The sequence below is a fragment of the Euphorbia lathyris genome, chromosome 9 (genome assembly GCF_963576675.1).
Source record: "Euphorbia lathyris chromosome 9, ddEupLath1.1, whole genome shotgun sequence".
NCBI lineage: Eukaryota > Viridiplantae > Streptophyta > Magnoliopsida > Malpighiales > Euphorbiaceae > Euphorbia > Euphorbia lathyris.
In genome coordinates, this window is record NC_088918.1 from 6,768,015 (window position 1) to 6,786,462 (window position 18,448).

The 18,448-nt window shown below is 34.2% G+C and overlaps 1 long non-coding RNA gene across 1 annotated transcript; it reads left to right on the forward strand.

The window, feature by feature from the left end:
- The first annotated feature begins 10,869 nt into the window (after positions 1 to 10,869).
- LOC136206280 (uncharacterized) lies at positions 10,870 to 14,181 on the forward strand. Its single transcript, XR_010676238.1, has 2 exons — positions 10,870 to 11,047; positions 13,237 to 14,181. It is a non-coding gene; the product is annotated as an uncharacterized lncRNA (long non-coding RNA).
- Positions 14,182 to 18,448: the final 4,267 nt, after the last annotated feature.

The following is an 18,448-nucleotide window of genomic DNA, read 5'->3' on the forward strand; positions in this document are numbered from 1 at the left end:
CAACTTGTCAATGTTAGGGGTAAAATTGCTTTTGCTTGCCAACATTAGGGGTATAACTGCACCATTTTAGACGTTAAGGGTAAAATTGCTCCTAGTTATAAATGTTAACGGTATTTTTGCACCTTATCCTATTATAAAATAAAAAATGTGTTACACAAATTAAAAAAAAATAATCTATATAAAAAATAAAAAATTTATTGAACGCAACAAAACCTTGTTCTTTTCGGTAATTATGCTGTAGAAATATAAATAATGTTAAAGAATAAACATATTTTGTAGAAATAAGAAAGATAATTTTGTCAACTACAAACAACGGTTTATGAAAAGCTCCAAATATGAGCTTTTCGTGAAACGCTCCAAAACGCTGCAGTTTTCAGAGAAAACGCTAAATGATGCGGTTATATAAACCTAACCAAACGCTATATTTCTTGCGGTTTGGAGTGAAACGCTAAACGCTCATCCGAAAAGCTGAAACAAACACCCTCTTAATATACTTTTAGCCTATGTATTTATCTTAAAAAAAGTTAAATGTTCATGTACTTTGAAAAGACCTGCTAACTCTTTGAACCGGTGATTTTCACCTAGTTAATGACTAGCCGAGTAAATTTGATCAATCATCATTAGATTAGATTTATTAGACAATATAAAAAATATAATCAATTAAACTCTTAGTTCGTTTTTATCTAATATAGATTATACATCAATTAATATAATTTATCTTATATTTGATTAGAGCACTTCAATATAATTTGGATTTCGATTTGATCGTAGTATTATAATTATATTAGTCTCAATTTTACAGTAATACGAAAAAAAATGTAATAATTATTTTTAAAAATATATCTCACGATTTAACTTTAAATAATTACAATTAGAAAAGATATTTCCTATATAAAGAGTAATTTAAAAACATATTGTAGTAGGATAATAATTTAAACATTTTAGCTCATTTTCTCTTTTTCCGAAATTTTATATAATTTTAGTTTTATAAAGTAAATGACTTACACAATTAGCATATTAACAAGTAATTTTTCTATACAATATGGGTGAATCCGGACCGAATATAAAATAAGATTTATAATTAAATCATGGATTCAAGGTCGGAGACAGGGGTTAGAGGGGGACAGGATCCTCCCGATTGTCGGAACCACCCCCTGCGATGGATGGTTTTGGCTTTCTATTTCTGATAAAGTAAGTTTGAGGGTCTGGTGCAGATCGGTTTATAATGATAATTTTAATAGTAAACTACCAAAGAGATTCTCAAACTAAATTTTAAGGAGTTGGAAAACCCTCAAAATTCACAAGCTGGACTTATAGAAATTAGAAATCGCTATTTGATAAAAGATTAACAGTAAAATCTCAAAAAAAAAAATTGTATTTTAGATTTATAATACATACAACTTAACAAAATGAGTTATTTATACTCCATAAACCCTAATATTAAATTTACATAAAAGCCTATAAATTAACTAGCTAAGGAAAACTTAAAGGACTAAAATGGAATAAGGAAAAATGGAATAAGGAAAAATGGATGGCAAACTTGTAAATAAGTTAATGGCAAGAGTTGTATTAAAACAGTTTTAATAACCCTAATATTAAATTAATTTTCTGTTTTTAGAAAAAAAGTAAAATTAATAATAATTTTCTATATCTATGTTGTTTTAGTTTTAGCCAATTTGGCATACATGACTAAATTAATTATTAATAATTTTGTTGTTGACTTTTTGAGAAATTACATTTAAGGTAGTTTAGATATAATTAGATATAATGGCTGGCTCCTTGCTATATTCACCATTTTTTCCTGTTACATATATATACTTGTATGGTATGTATATGGGCACATGTGGTAAAAAAGGTGTGATATTAATGTTAAAACTATATTAATTGGCTTAATACATGAATAGTCTGATAAGGATTAACAAAACCGTAATTGGTAAATTTATAAAGTGTCTAATGAACTTAAATAAAATATCTATTGGTTATCTCAATTTGTTTAAAGTGACATATTGACCCTTTTAACTTATTTAGAATTATCAATTAGCCCTCTGAACTTGTTTAAAGTGATATACATTTTGATTTATTTAAATCTGTAAAAAAATTCCAAACTTAGAAAATAAAGGTCTAATTCACGATTTTAAATCTTTAAATAAATTAACTTTCTATTTTTCAGACCTTTAGAATCAATAATGATAACTTAAGGAAGTTTAGGGGTTAATAAGATACTAAATAAGTTTAGAGATCCAATCAAACTTTTTAAAAAAGTTTAGGGCAATTAATATATTAAACCTATATTAATTAAAAAATTGAAAATTGAATATAGATAGATAAAAAGCAAACAATAATACTAAACTTCCATATATATATATATCATTTTCATTTTTCCTAACTCATAAACCGTGTTAAATATATGTCATTTAAAATTTAATGTTGTTTTCTTTTTACAATTTTTTTATAGATCTCTAAAAGCGTCTTCTCATTAGAATTTTTTCCCACAATAAAGGAGATATCAGTTGCTCGACATAGATACTCTGATGTCTAAGTTACTACATATACTATTACATTTAACAAATATCCGAGTTTTAGACAATAATAAAAAGATGCTTCACAATTTTTCTCTATTCATGTAAATCATCTTATGACATCGTCTATCATAAAAAAAAAAAGAATTCCTATATTTTTTTACCAACGATATTTTTGAATAATTTGTTTTTCTTTCAGGTCCAACCCTTAGGCAGTCGCAATCTCTGTCTAGCCTCTTGGTCAGCTTTGTTTTTGAATCTAACATATTAATTTTTTGATCAATTTTGCATATATTAATTTTTTGGTTAGTTAAAAAATTTACTATAAATATTAAACCAGATTAAAAATATATTACTAATTCTATTTAGCTTTAAAATTACAATTTTTGTATAGTTAAAAAATATGAGAGTCAAAGGTCATAAATGAATGGTCAACAGTCACAGTGGCCACCGGTGTAATAAAATGTAAAGTTCAATGATCATACTTATTAGGAGCTAAATGTAATTTACCCCTTGTTAATTAGGAGCAAAATGTATCCGATTATACTTATTAAATAAACTTAATATATTTGTAGCCTATGTATTTATTTAAAAAAAAAGTTAAATGTACATGTACTTTGAAAAGATCTGGTAACTCTTTGAACCGGTGATTTTCACTTTGTTAATAATTGGCTGAGTAAATTTGAGCAGTTATCATTAGATCTAGATTTATTAGATAGGCCTAATATATCACCAGTTCCATGAACTTGTTCAAAATAGTAGATTGTCTCTCTGAACTTTGCAAATGTCTCACCACTTCCTAAACTTACTTATTTCGTATCACCAACTCCCTAAACTTGTCCATAGAAGTATATTAACTTTCCGAATTTTGCAAATGTCTCACCAACTCCCTAAACTTGCTTATTCTGTAACAACTAAATACAAAAACTTATTAAACCTAAATTCTAAAAATACGTCTTCATCTATTGGAGAGGTATTTTTGTCTCTTCTCCTATCTTTCAACCTATTATAAAAGTTAATGTTGCAGGTTTGAGAGATTGAATGGATGAGGATTGAGAGTTAGTATTATGGTTTTTGTATTTAGTTGTTACAGAATAAGCAAGGTTGGGTAGTTGGTGCACTTGCAAAGTTCAGGGAGCTAATATATTTTTTATGGACAAGTTTAGGGAGCTAGTGAGACTAAATAAGTAAGTTTAGAAAGCTGGCGAGACACTTACAAAGTGCAAGGAGCCAATCTACTATTTTGGACAAGTTCAGGGAGCTGGTGACGTATTAGACCTATTAGATAATATGAAAAATATAATCAACTAAACTCTTAGTCATTTTTATCTAATATGGATTATACAATAAATGAATATCAGTTATCTTATAATAAATTGATTTTAGTGAGAGCACTCCAATATAATTTGGATTTGCAAGCCAGGTGCTCTCAAATGAACTTCACAATCACTCACATTTACAGGGAAGGCAACCAGGCAGCCGATAGACTGGCATGTTTTGGCTGTTCAGCAACATATTTAATTTGATGGCATTCTCGGCCATCCTTTTGCAGTTGCTTCGTTTTTGATGATTTATGTAACATTACGCACATTCGTTTCCTTTAATCCGTCTTTGTAATTCTTTATTTTTTTATTCATTGGGTTGTCTGGACGGAGGGGGTGCCAACCTAGTTGGGATTCTTTTCCTCCCAGACGCGTCCCAGCCTTTCTATAAAAAAAAATATAATTTGGATTTGATCATAGTATTATATTAATCTCAATTTTACCATAATACGGAAAAAAGTGTAATAATTATTTTAGAAAATATATCTCACAATTTAATTTTAAATAATTACAATTAGGAAACATATTTCCTATATAAAGAGTCATTTAAAGACATATTGCAGTAGGATAATAATTTAAATATTTTAGCACATTTTCTCTTTGTCAGAAATTTTAAATAATTTTAATTTTATAAAATAAATTATTTCACAATTAGTATATTAACAAATATTTCTTCCATACAATAGTGTTGAAACCGGAGCGGATATAAAATAAGATTTATAATTGAATCATGGATTCAAGGTCGGAGACATGGGTCTAGAGGGATACAGGCTCCTCCCGATCGTCAGAACCACCCTCTACTATGGATGGTTTTTGCTTCCTATTTCCAATAAAGTAAGCTTGAGGTTCTGGTGTAGACGGGGTTTATAATGATAATTTTAATCATAAACTATCAAAGAGATTCTCAAGCTAAATTTGGTAAAACGACACATTTTTAGCTTTTAAAGGGGCAAAAAGACATTTATTCTGTTTTTACATCCAATATAAGTCTATATCTGCTGTTGAATGTAATTGTGATTAAAGTCTTTGATGTGGGAGTTTTATTGAGACAGAATTTATCCGGACTCAAATTTGAATTTGTTTTAACTGTCGACCTAAAGAAGAAAAAAAACAAACATAATATATAATTTAGTAATTTTCCATATTAAAGGAGCACATCAAGTATAAATGAATAGATAGAATGAATAAGAAAATATATTTATGAAAAAATTTAAGGATAAATCTAAAAAAATCTCATGTGCTTTCACCTATTATTAATCTGGTATCTGAAAAAAAGAATTTTCCAAACAACTGTACTTTTTCGTTTTGCTAAAAAGTATCTTTTAGTTTGATACTATAAAAATAATCGTTAACGAACTCAAATAGAAAAAGTTGAACACTTGAATTTGTTAGAACATCATCAAGTTTTTGAATTTTTTAATTTTAAAGTCGTCAACGTTTATTTGAATTTTAGGATCTTTCGTTTTAGTAAAATGAAAACCCTCAGTCATCTCCATTAGCTACCCATTTGACAATACGTGAAAGTACATGAGTTTTTTTTGGCTTTATCCAAAATTTAATATTGTTTTTGTTATTTATAATTTTGTGTAATTTTTGTAATGTAGGGATCTTTAAAATCACATTGTCATCAGAATGTTTGTCTATCGATTGTCCAACGTAGACACTCTGATATCTAAATACTATCAGTTTTAAAAATAATGAAAACAATGATTGCTAGGATTTTGAACATCTCTCGAAAATTTTATTAAACCCTATGTTTATAGGGTTTTACAGTTTCTTTTAAGGTTTTAAAATATCATCTTCTTATCTTGCTAAATCAATCTACTCCAAAACGAAAACTCATAAATATGTTTTTGTTATTTTTAATTATTGGGTTATTTACTTATTCATTCCATTTACTTAATTCATTAATTTTAAATTCAACAATTTTGTTTGAAATTTTGGTAAAATGACACATATTTACCTTTTAAAGGGGTAAATAAATTTGGAAAAAGTAAAAAAAACCTCATGTGTCGACGTTTTGTTAAACAGTTATTTTGTAAATTGTTTTGTCCAAACGGAAACTGATGTTTCTTTTTTGCGACTAGAAGATTATTGATATTTTTTAACGTTTTAATTTTGCGATCATTTAGGTGTTGTTTGGTGAGGAAACAGAAAGTGAATGTCTAGAGAGGAAGATCTGAAAATGATGATTTTGAAAAATAAAAAATTTGGTTCGATAGTAAATATTGGACTACACAACTTTAATTTCTGGAATTTTCCATTTTAAGGTCGTTAATAGTCATTTTTAGTGCCAAATTAAAAGATCATTGTCTTTGGTAAAATGAAAACCTCAGTCCCGGTTTGGAAAAAAACTCCACAAATATGTGTTTGACAAAACGTTAAAGCACATGGCTTTTCTTTGGACTTTACCCAAAAAATAAAATTATTTAGTTTTTACAAACTGGTTTGAAGTTTGCAGCTTAACACGAGTCTTGGTCTAAAATCTCAAATAGCGTGAACGGTCGGCTTAAAATAACATGTAGTTTATAAAGGAAAAAATAAATTATTATCAGGGTTAATTACCAAAAACAACCTCGTGGTTTGGCCGATTTGCAGACCGGCACTGTGGTATTTTTTTACGAACACAACTTTCTGGTTGTCACCGTTAATAAAATCGTAGTAAATAATTTAACAGTGTTAAATGACAGGGCAATTTTGGAAAACCAAAATTTTTGATTTTTTTTACTTTTTATTCATCTTATAAAATTTCTAGAATTCTGGAATTTCCAGACGTTCTTCAACATCTAGAAATTCTAGAATTCTGGAGTTTTTCAAGAGTTCTGGAAATTTTCTGAAATTCTGGAAAATTTTAGAATTAAAAAAAATAAGAAGTGAAGGAGAAGAAGAGAAAAAGAAGAAGAAGAAAAGAGGGGGAGGAAGAAAAAGAAGAGAAGAAAGGAAGAGGAGGAGGAGGAGTACCAAGAAGAATGAGAGAAGAAGGACAGAGAAAGGTAAAAAAATCCAAAAAATTCATTTTTCCCAAAATGTCGATATGTCGTCATCAACTTAACAAAATCCATTTATTTATCTTGATTTTGTTAATGGTGTCAACCAAATGATTTTGTTTGAAAAAAAAACCACAGGTAAGGGTTTGCAAATAGGACAAACTAGAGGGTTGTTTTTTTTTTTTGTAATTAACCCTTATTATTACTAAGTTTAGTTTAGAACCTAAGTAATGAGGTTTGTGAGATTTGAACTTATGACCTCTCATCTTTAAACAAAAGCCTTAAACCAATTCAGCCACCTCAAATTATTGAAATCATATTATATATGTTAAATATAAACCAACATGAGGAGGGATAAAAAGTATAAAACTATCGATACTCAATAGTGGAGCCGGTGACAGGGGCCTTTATCCCCAGACGCTAGATTGGCTGCGACACTAAATATAACGATAGAAAGAAAAATAAGAAAGAAAAACTAGGATAAATTTCATCATATGGTGTATACCCAATTTCATACTTTGGTGTACAATCTTCAATTTGTCTAACTAATATGTACGTGACCTCCCACTTTGGTGTATAGCCGGTTAAAATGACCGGTCAACTCAAAAGTCAACACGCCAGCACATTATTTTTTTTTATCTTACCCAGTACCCATACATAGAATAATTACAAAAATAGCCTCCATTTTAAATTAAAAAACACAATCTCCCCTATATTTTGCTTTGTCTCTCTTTCTCTCTTTTCTCTTTTCTGGATATACTTTCTCTCTCTCTTCTCCATTTTTCCTACGAAACAAAAACATATCCCATTTTTTATTTCCTCACCCCACAAAGTTCAGGCACCTCTCTCTTTCTCACATATATATTCCCCTTCTCTTCTTCTTCTTCATTCATTAATCTCTATCTGCTAATTACATCTTATTATCAATAGAAGGTTTCAACAACATCTGCTCTGCTTCCTCCTCCGATTATTCATCTTCCGAGTCTTCTTTTAACAGCAATAACACTACTTCGAAAAATTCAAGTAGTCCTCAAAGGATCAAAGGTCCATGGAGCATCGAGGAAGACATGATTCTCACCCGTCTCGTGGACCGGTATGGAGTCCGAAATTGGACCTTGATAAGTTGCTACATTAATTGTTGATCAGGGAAATCTTGTAGTCTTAGATGGTGCAATCAACTTAGTCCAAATGTGGAGCATCGTCCTTTTTCTTCCTGGTCGGACTGATAATGCTGTTGAAACCCATTGGAATTCCACATTGAAGAGAAGAGCAATGAAATAGGAACATCCGAATGTTGATGATAATAATGATAATGGGAAGAATTTTAATGAATTAGGTGCTCCTGATAATAAATTAGATGATAAAAGGGAGAAGAGAGAGAGACGAGTTTGAGAGAGAGAAAGTATATCCAGAAAGAAAAAAGGAAAGAGAGACAAAGAGAGACAAAAGCAAATATGAAAAAATTGAGTTTTTTTTATTTAAAATTGAGGGTATTTTTATAACTATTCTATGTGTGGGTCCTGGGTAAGATAAAAATTAATGTGCTGGCACGTTGACTTTTGCGTTGACCGGTCATTTTAACCGGCCATACACTAAAGTGGGAGGTCACTTATAAGTTCGTATATATTAATGAGACAAATTGAAGATTGTACACCAAAATGTGAAACTGGGTAAAGGTTGTACACCATTAATGAAATTTACCCAGAAAAACTAAGATAAAATCACTTTATGATGATAATAATCACTATGCCAACATATCATGCTAATTTCATCATATACAAAATATATTAATTAGATAACAAAAATTACAATTCCTAACCCTTAAATGAGTAAATAAATTATTAAGCATAAGCTGCAAATAAAGCACGTGACAATACTTAATTTCATTGGCTAGGGGTTTAATAAATTAGGAGGTTGTTCAACTTCATTCGAAAAGATGATTGGCTCCTCGTTAGCTCTCTAAACGTTCATAAAGTAACATGATTAACTACCTAAATCCACATGGCGGAACAAGATTGATTTTGAACAATCTCTTTTCTTCTTCATCGCTCTTCCGGTTAGTTTCTCTAAACCTCTCTTCAAACCCTTTACTCCAAGATGCAAAACTCTCTCCCCTCTTGATGGTGGTTTCTTCGGATCCATGAGATGAACTTGGTTGAACCATAGTCGAAAGAAGTCTCCGTTCAAGGAAAACAATCGGCTCTGATACCAACTGATGGATTTCATTGAAATCGTGACGTGTTAGTTTTAATCATAAACTAACAAAGATGTTCTTCTCTAGCTAAACTAGAAGGAGTCAATCCTAATTTCATGGACTAAATCCATAGGAATAATAAAATCCCCATTGTTGAAGGTAGAACCTTAACAAAGCTTCTTGAAGAAGAATTATATTTGATTGATAAAAAGTTAACTATTACAATGAGAAAGAGATGAATTTATATCATCTCAAAAATCTAATTGCCAAATTACAAAAGGGTAAATTATCTAACTAATTAGAATACAAAGCTAAAGGGTAAATTGGGTTAATGGTAAAGGGGTGGCATGGTTGTAAATAAGGAGTGGTAGAGTTGTAATTAGGGAGTGGCAAAGGTGTAATTAAGGAGTGGTCCCAAGCATGAAGAACTTGGTGAAGAAGTTTACTCCAGGCGGGGCACGCCCCGCGTGGGTCTTGCTACGCCCCGCGTAGTCAAGTTCCTGAACTTGACGCATCTCGTTGATGAAGTTCACGCGTGGCGTCCCTGGTGTTACGCCCCCGCGTAGTTGACCTCCTGGGTGTAACTTGTCCGGATGCCTGATCTGTGCCCCGCGTATGAAGAGGAACGCTCCGCATGCCTGAGCTCTTGAGCTGTCCTCCGGAAGTAGTACCCTCCATGCTCCGCGCACCGGCTAATAGGCTCCGCGTGGAATGCGAGTGACCTCTCTTCCGCGTGTCTTCCCTTTTTCTCGGTGGCCCCGGATTCACGCCCCATGTGTTCTATTTTACACTCCGCGTAGAGCAAGATGCCCTCATAAGAATATTGACATTTACAAGATCCCTACACCATTTTCTAGATGTAAGTTGAAATATATATTATCAGTTTAGTTATTTGTTGCTTTGGTTGAATTGTTCAAACTGTACTGAATTTAGCTGGTTTCAGAAATATCAAATCTAAGGTAAAATGGACTTGTAAACTGAATCTTGTAAGTTATGTGAACTATGAAACTTATATGAAAGGTGAAATTGTTTTATCTTGTTATTGGATTAAGGAATCATCATAATATTGTAAAGGCTCCATTCAAAGTTTTGAATGCTGGAGTGAGCCGAATGGAATGCTATAGGTTCAAAATGATTTGATCTTTGGTTTCCTGTTCCTGGTACATGAACCAGTTTTATTACTAGTTCTTTCAGTAGTTGCTAAATATATCGTTTACATTGTCATTTACATGTACTAGCTTATATTGTAGTAGAATTTAGTATTCCATGGTGGTTCTTAGATTGTAGGATAACCATGAATACAGTAATCTATCTTTTGCGGATTGATGTGCATATATGTTTTTTATCTGTTAGACTTTCACAACATTTTTTAAAATCGAAATTTCCTGCTGATTTTGATAGTTTTCATATTGAGAAATTGAGTTCATACTGCCCACCACCAATGATTTTGGGTTGTGGTAATTACTTGTTGCATACGTTATGAAGTTGAACTTACATTAGGTCGAAACTTACATTAGAAGGCATTCACTTGGCATTTTGCTTAGTGCTGATTCTGTGCTTAAATATTAATTATTTCTGAGTTCAATGCCCATGAAACCTGGTAACTAGTCTTCAGTTTTGTCGGCTCCTTTAACCATAAGTCTGATGGTTATATTTTTCATTTGCCTAAGTTCTTAACACCTAAGTTGCTGAACTTGTGACTGAAGGATTGCTCTTTCTCGGATTCATGCAGAGAGGAAAGCTATAGATCCATGAGAGTTTAGAGTGATTGCAACGGTTGGTTCATGTCTAGATCTTGAAATGAAGCTCAAAAGGTGCTTTCGGAAGAGCTCATCAAATTTAAAGAAAACATGGAAATGAGAGGCTTCAACTCAGACGCTCTATTTCAATCTCTTCAATAAAGTTACAGAACCAACTACTATAATAAAATTGCATCAACAAGGAACTAGGATTGTAAGATTGTTCAAAGGTGCAGAAAGGATTTGCTTTTGAGAAATGGATACACTTCATTCATCTTCCTTGCAGGTAAAAATGGTGATCTTTCTAAGATATTTTGGAGAGCTTATGTTGTTCATGGATTTATGCTTTTTGTTTAATGAAGTTTGTTTAAGGAAGTTCTAGGGGAATCTAAAGGTAGCATGCCACCGGGTAAGGACACATCTTGGTGGACAGAAGAAGTACGACAAGCAGTAAAGAGTAAGAGAGAATCCTATAAACTATTGGGGAAATGTAGGAGTGACGAGAACTACGAAAAATACAAAGAGGCTAAAAGGGAAGTAAAGAAGGTCATACGAGATGCTAGAGCAAAGGTGAATCGGGATCTGTATACAAGATTGGATACGAAAGAAGGGGAAAGAGACATATATAGAATTGCTCGGATGAGAGATAGGAAGACGCGAGATCTCGGAAAAGTTAAATGTGTGAAGGATGTGGACCAGAAAGTCCTAGTTGGAGATAAGGATATCAAGGAACGATGGAGGTCCTATTTTGATGACTTATTTAATGGAGATCGCCAACAAGATGTTGGAGATATAAGTATCCATCACGATATGATAAATCATGAATGCCTGCGGAGAATTCAAAAGGGTGAAGTCAAAATGACATTAAGTAAGATGAAGTTGAAGAAAGCAGTAGGACCTGATGGCATCCCTATTGAGATTTGGAGATGTTTGGGAGAAAGAGGAATCGAATGGTTGACGACGTTCTTCAACAAAATTTGGAGAAACAATAAGATGCCATCAGAATGGAGGAAAAGTACCTTAATCCCTTTGTATAAGAACAAAGGCGATGTCCAAGATTGTGCCAACTATCGGGGAATCAAATTAATGAGTCACACTATGAAACTTTGGGAGCGAGTGATTGAACAAAGGCTAAGGAGGACGGTGAAGATCTCGGAAAACCAGTTTGGCTTTATGCCGGGAAGATCAACTATGGAAGCCATCCATCTAATGAGACAATTAATGGAGCACTATCGAAATAAGAAGAAAGACTTGCATATGGTTTTCATTGACTTGGAGAAAGCATATGATAAGGTACCAAGGGAAGTACTTTGGTGGGCCTTGACAAGGAAAGGCATTTCGCGGAAATATATTGACATCATAAAGGACATGTATGAGGGAGTATGCACGAGTGTACGTACTAGTGTTGGGAAGACTGAAGAGTTTCCTATTACGATTGGAGTGCATCAAGGTTCCGCACTAAGCCCATTTCTTTTTGCCATCGTTATGGATGAACTAACAAGTTCACTTCAAGATGGTATACCATGGTGCATGCTGTTTGCAGATGATATTGTGTTGGTTGATGAGACGAAAGGAGTGGAGATGAAGTTGGAACTATGGAGGCAAACTCTAGAATCTAGAGGCTTTAAGTTGAGTCGAAGTAAGACAGAATATTTGGAGTGTAAGTTTAGCGGCCGTAGGAGTAGGGAGGTAGGGACAATCACCCTAGATGGGAGAGTTGTTCAGGCCTCGGATTGCTTCCGGTATTTAGGATCTATTATCCAAACGGATGGAGAAGTAGATGGAGATGTTGCTCATAGGATTAAAGCTGGTTGGTCGAAGTGGAAGAGTGCTACGGGTTTCCTTTGTGATCCCGGCATGCCTAATAGATTGAAGGGAAAATTCTACCGGACGGCAATTAGACCAGCATTGTTATATGGTACGGAGTGTTGGGCAGTGAAACACTGCCACATCCATAAGATGTCGGTGGCGGAGATGCGTATGTTGAGATGGATGTGTGGTCACACGAGAAAGGACCGGGTGCGTAATGAAATAATTAGGACAAAAGTAGGGGTCACATCTATTGAGAATAAAATGAGAGAAAACCGACTAAGGTGGTTTGGCCATGTGAGACGTAGAGCGCTTGATGCGCCGGTTAGGAGAACCGAAGAGTGGCAAAGGGATGTAGTGGTGAGGGGAAGGGGAAGACCTAAGCAAACTTGGAGGAGGGTGATCGAGAGTGATATGAGTTTATTGGGAATTGAGGAAAATATGGTAGTGGATAGGACGGAGTGGAGGGAGCGAATCTGTGTCGCTGACACGACTTGATTTTCACGGTTTTATATGATGGTTCATGTTAGCCGACCCCGAATCATTTCGGGACTAAGGCTTTGTTGTTGTTGTTGTTGTTTAATGAAGTTTGTTTCTTTACTTTAGCTTTTATTTGAGCTAAAATTTAAAGTTCATTGATAGTATTCTTGTTTATTTATGGTGTAGCATAAAGGAAATGACAGAAAAGCCTTTCACATTCAAAATTGGCATGGGAAAAGCCTTCTGCTAGCTTTACTTGTGGCTTCTAACTAGTAATCTAAATATCTAGTCTTTATTAAAAAAATTGGTTCCCCAAATTAAGAGAGGTTATTAAAATCTCGCTGACGTTTCTCATGTTGCTCATAGGATTAAAGCTGGTTGGTCGAAGTGGAAGAGTGCTACGGGTTTCCTTTGTGACCCCGACATGCCTAATAGATTGAAGGGAAAATTCTACCGGACGGCAATTAGACCAGCATTGTTATATGATACGGAGTGTTGGGCAGTGAAACACTGCCACACCCATAAGATGTCGGTGGCGGAGATGCTTATGCTGAGATGGATGTGTGATCATACGAGAAAGGATCGAGTGAGTAATGAAATAATTAGGACAAAAGTAGGGGTCACATCTATTGAGAATAAAATGATAGAAAACCGACTAAGGTGGTTTGGCCATGTGAGACGTAGAGCGCTTGATGCGCCGGTTAGGAGAACCGAAGAGTGGCAAAAGGATGTAGTGGCGAGGGCTAGGGGAAGACCTAAGCAAACTTGGAGGTGGGTGATCGAGAGTGATATGAGTTTACTGGGAATTGAGGAAAATATGGTAGTGGATAGGACGGAGTGGAGGGAGCGAATTTGTGTCGCTGACACGACTTGATTTGACGGTTTTATATGATGGTTCATGTTAGCCGACCCCGAATCATTTCGGGACTAAGGCTTTGGTGTTGTTGTTGTTGTTTCTTGATCATAAATGGTTTAATGGCCTAATGTAGGACAGTTGTGAGCACTTCTTCTCAAATTTCATCATGAACTTTCACTTAAGAACCATTGTGGCACGAATTAATCATATGTTGACTTATTGGGCATCCACATTCTTAATATAACTTGTTCTAGTGAGTGTCAATTAGAATAAAATGTTTGAGGTGTTGCAATTATAACACGGTAATTAAGTGATTCCATAAATATTAATATGTAGATGAAAATGATAACTACTTGGTTATTTAATATATTATTTTGGGAGCATTAACCATAGGCATGATCTTTGGTGTTTCTGGAACATTTTTGCTCAAAAGGCATGTTCCATTGTTGCTGGTGCATGTTTAAAAATGATATGTTTCAACAACTCAACCTGACCAACTTGGTTTCTTTTAAACTTAAAAGATAAAGCTTATGTTCTCTTAGGTCCTAATCATGACAAAAAGAATTTAAGACAAAAGTAGAAAAAATTAAGAAATTGCTTCATCTAGGAGATAATTCATGAGCTTAAGCAAATTTAACATGGAATCTTGTTGGAGGTATTGCGACTAATTTAGCAGAAGCAATTAATTAATCGAAGTGCAAAAATAATAATTTGATACTAACAACAAAGGGTTGGAAACAAAATTTATACTTCAAATTAACTGAGTACAATATGTTACAACAAATACTTCTACATACAATAAATAGAAATATATACTTGCCATTTCTGCGTAGTAGACGCCTGAAATTATTTGGCCAATTTGAATGGCTGACTACATACTATTGTTCACACAATAATAGTAAAAAATTTGTCAACAAAAACAAAAGGATAAGATCATAAAATAAGACAATGTTTTGTTTGTATATATAATAAGGTTCTGACTTTTTTTTGTGTTTTCCAATCCAATATCACGTGATCCCTTTATTACTTTTGTTTGTTTTTTATTTTTTATTTATTTATTTTGACTAAATTAATATTTTACTATAACATGGACAATAATCAATCAATTTGAACAGTCCCTCTTGATCTATTGTCCATAACATCAAGTTTAGTTCAAAGGAACTCAAACTTATTTTTCGGTAGTGCCTTCATAAAAATATCCGCAATCTGATTTTCACTACTGCAATGAATCAAATTAATTTCGCCTTCATTTTCAGCTTCCCGGACAAAATGGAACTTGATCTTGATATGCTTCGTTTTTCGGTGCCGAACTGGATTTTTACCAATGGCAATTGTAGACTTGCTATCACAAAAAATCTTAGTCGGTTGGTGTTGCATTTAACCCATATCCGCTAAAATTCTTTTTAGCCATATTTCTTGATTGACGACTGAACATGTTGCAATATATTCAGCTTCTGCAGTTGACTGCGCGACTGTTTCTTGCTTTTGTGAGATCCATGAAAATACTCCGCTACCAAGACTGAAATTGTAATCGGATGTATTTTTCATGTCATCTTCTGGACCTGCCCAATCACTGTCTGAAAAACCAATAAATTCATAAGATTTCATTGGTTTGTACCAGATTCCAAAATCAACAGTGTCTTTGATGTATCTTAGCACTGGTTTTGCTGCAGTGAAATGAATTTGACTTGGATTCTGCATAAAACGTGATAATAGGCTTGTAGCAAACATGATATCTGGTTTAGTAGATGTAAGATACATCAAGCTACCGATTAGGCTTCTGTATTGCCTTTGATCTGCTGGTGGTGAACCATCTTCCTTAGTCAATTTTTCATTATTAACTAGAGGTGTAGTTACTGCCTTGGAATTCTCCATCTTGAATTTTTTGAGAAAATTGCTTGCATACTTCTTTTGACAGAGAAAAATTCCTTCAACACTTTGAATAATTTCCATACCAAGGAAATAATTCATTAAGCCCAAATCTGTCATCTCAAAATTTTTCTTCATCTCGTCTTTGAATTCAGAGATTAAGGATGGATTGTTACCCGTCACAATCAAATCAACGTAAAGTGAAACAATGATAATATTTGAATTTTTATCAACCTTTATGTAAAAAGTATACTCACTTGGACTTTTCTTGAAGCCTTGTTCACTGAAGTAGGCGTCAATTCTGCTGTACCATGCTCTCGGTGCTTGTTTGAGACCATACAAGACCTTTTTTAGCATTAGTACCTTGTTTTCTTCTTTCTTAACAATAACACCCGGTGGTTGCTCGACATAGATTTCTTCTTTGAGAAACCCATTCAGAAAAGCTGACTTCACACCTAGCTGATAAACTTTCCACGCCTTTTGTGCTGCTAGTGCAAGAATTATACGAACTGTATCTTGCCTTGAGACAGGAGCAAATGTTTCGTTGTAGTCGACTCCAAATTGTTGTGAGTACCATTTTGCGACCAATCTCGCCTTGTGCTTTTGGATTGAGCCATCGGAGTTGAATTTGGTTTTGAAAATCCACTCAACGCCAATAACGTCTTTGTGTGGTGGTTTTTCAACTAGCTCCCATGTCTGATTCTTATCGATCATCCGGTTCTCCTCCTTCATTGCAAGCCTCCATTCATCATGTTGAGCTGCTTCTTCAAAACATTTTGGTTCAAGTGAAACATAATTATAAGATTCTACAACTTCGGTGTTGTCGTAGAGATCCGTTAAGAGTCTTGCCCTTCTTGGTGGAGATTCTGAATCGTTTGAATAACCATCATCATCACTTGAGTCTGAACTTGAGTCTTGCTGGTGCTCCTCCTGCGGTTGATCCCGTTCTGACTGAGTATTTTGCTGAAATGATGGAATATCCATTAGTCTCCTTTCTTCCTTATTCTGCTCCCAATTCCAAAAAGCTTCTTCATCAAAATTGACGTCTCTGCTAATGACAATTTTTGATGTCTCCAAGTTATATATTCTGTAGCCTTTGGATTGAGAACTGTAACCAACAAAGATTCCCTTTTCGGCTTTTGCTTCTAGCTTGTGTCTTTTCTCAACTGGAACGTGCATGTAGCAGATACAACCAAACACCTTCAAATGTCCGACAGAAGGTTTGTGACCGGTCCATGCTTCGAGTGGAGTCATCTTTTGAACCGCTTTTGTGGTGTTACGATTCTGAAGATAAACTGCTGTATAGACTGCTTCTGCCCAAAACTTGTTAGGCATATTTTTATCTTTCAACATTGATCTGGCCATCTCCATTACTGTTCTGTTCTTCCGTTCTGAAACGCCATTTTGTTGAGGAGTATATCGAGTGGTGAGTTGATGATGAACACCTTCTTCGTCACAAAACTTGTTGAACTTTGTGGATGTGTACTCCGTGCCACAATCACTTCTGATTGTCTTCAGTTTGCAGACACTTTGGTTTTCTGCCAGATTTTTTAATTTCTGGAAGATCTTCAGAACCTTAGATCTTTCTTTCATGAAATAGACCCAAGTCATTCTTGAATAATCACCTATGAACAAGATGAAATATTTACTGTTGTCAAGTGAGAGAGTCCTCATTGGCATGCAGATGTCTGTGTGTACCAATTGAAGCTTCTCCTTTGCTCTCCAAGTCTCGCTTGTAGGAAATGAATGACGACTCATTTTTCCTAATTGACAGTCGTGACAAACTCCAGTACAGTCAGAGATTGCGGGTAGATCTTTCACCATGTTCTGTTGAGAGAGTAACTTCAAACTTCGAAAATTACTGTGTTCGAACCTCTTGTGCCAAAGCCAACTGTCAGCTTCCGTTTGAGATTTCATTGTTGCCATAGCTATATTTTCCCATTTAACAAGAAATGATTTGTTCTCCATCTTCACACATACAGCCTCCCTTTGTTGAGAATCATAAATTGCACAAGTGTTACCTTCAAAGTGCAAAGAATAACCATTAAGCATCATTTGTGGCACACTTAGCAAATTTTGGCTCAACCTAGGAACATACAAGACATCATTTATTAGTCTTGTTCCTTTCTTCGTGTTGATGGCGATCGTTCCTTTGCCTTCCGATTTTACGACAGCTCCATTTCCCATCGTAATTGGAACTTGAACAGATTCATCTAGTTTGGTGAAGATGTGAGGGTCTTTGGACATATGGTTAGTGCATCCATTGTCTATTAACCACATATCTTTATTTTCTGTAGCAGCTTGACAAGCAACGAACAAGTGATCTTCTTCATCTTGAGTCTCTTGACTGGCTGCAGCTTGCTGTTGTGGCTTGTTTCTGCAATCATTTTCGGTGTGACCGAATTTGTGACAATAATTGCATTTGGGTTTTCCTTTCTTCCAACAATTTTTCTCCAAGTGGTGTGTAAGTTGACATATGCCACAAGGAGGAAATTTCCCTTTCTTGTCTCCATCTTTGGATCTCCAATTTTTCCCGAATTTTGGCCTCCTTTTCCTTCAGATTTATTTTTTGATTTGAAAGAAGAGGATTTATTTTTATGTCTGGACTGCAAAGCTCCCTTAGAATGAATTTCTACTCGTCTGGAAATTCTTTCTTCATGAGCTTGTAAAGTG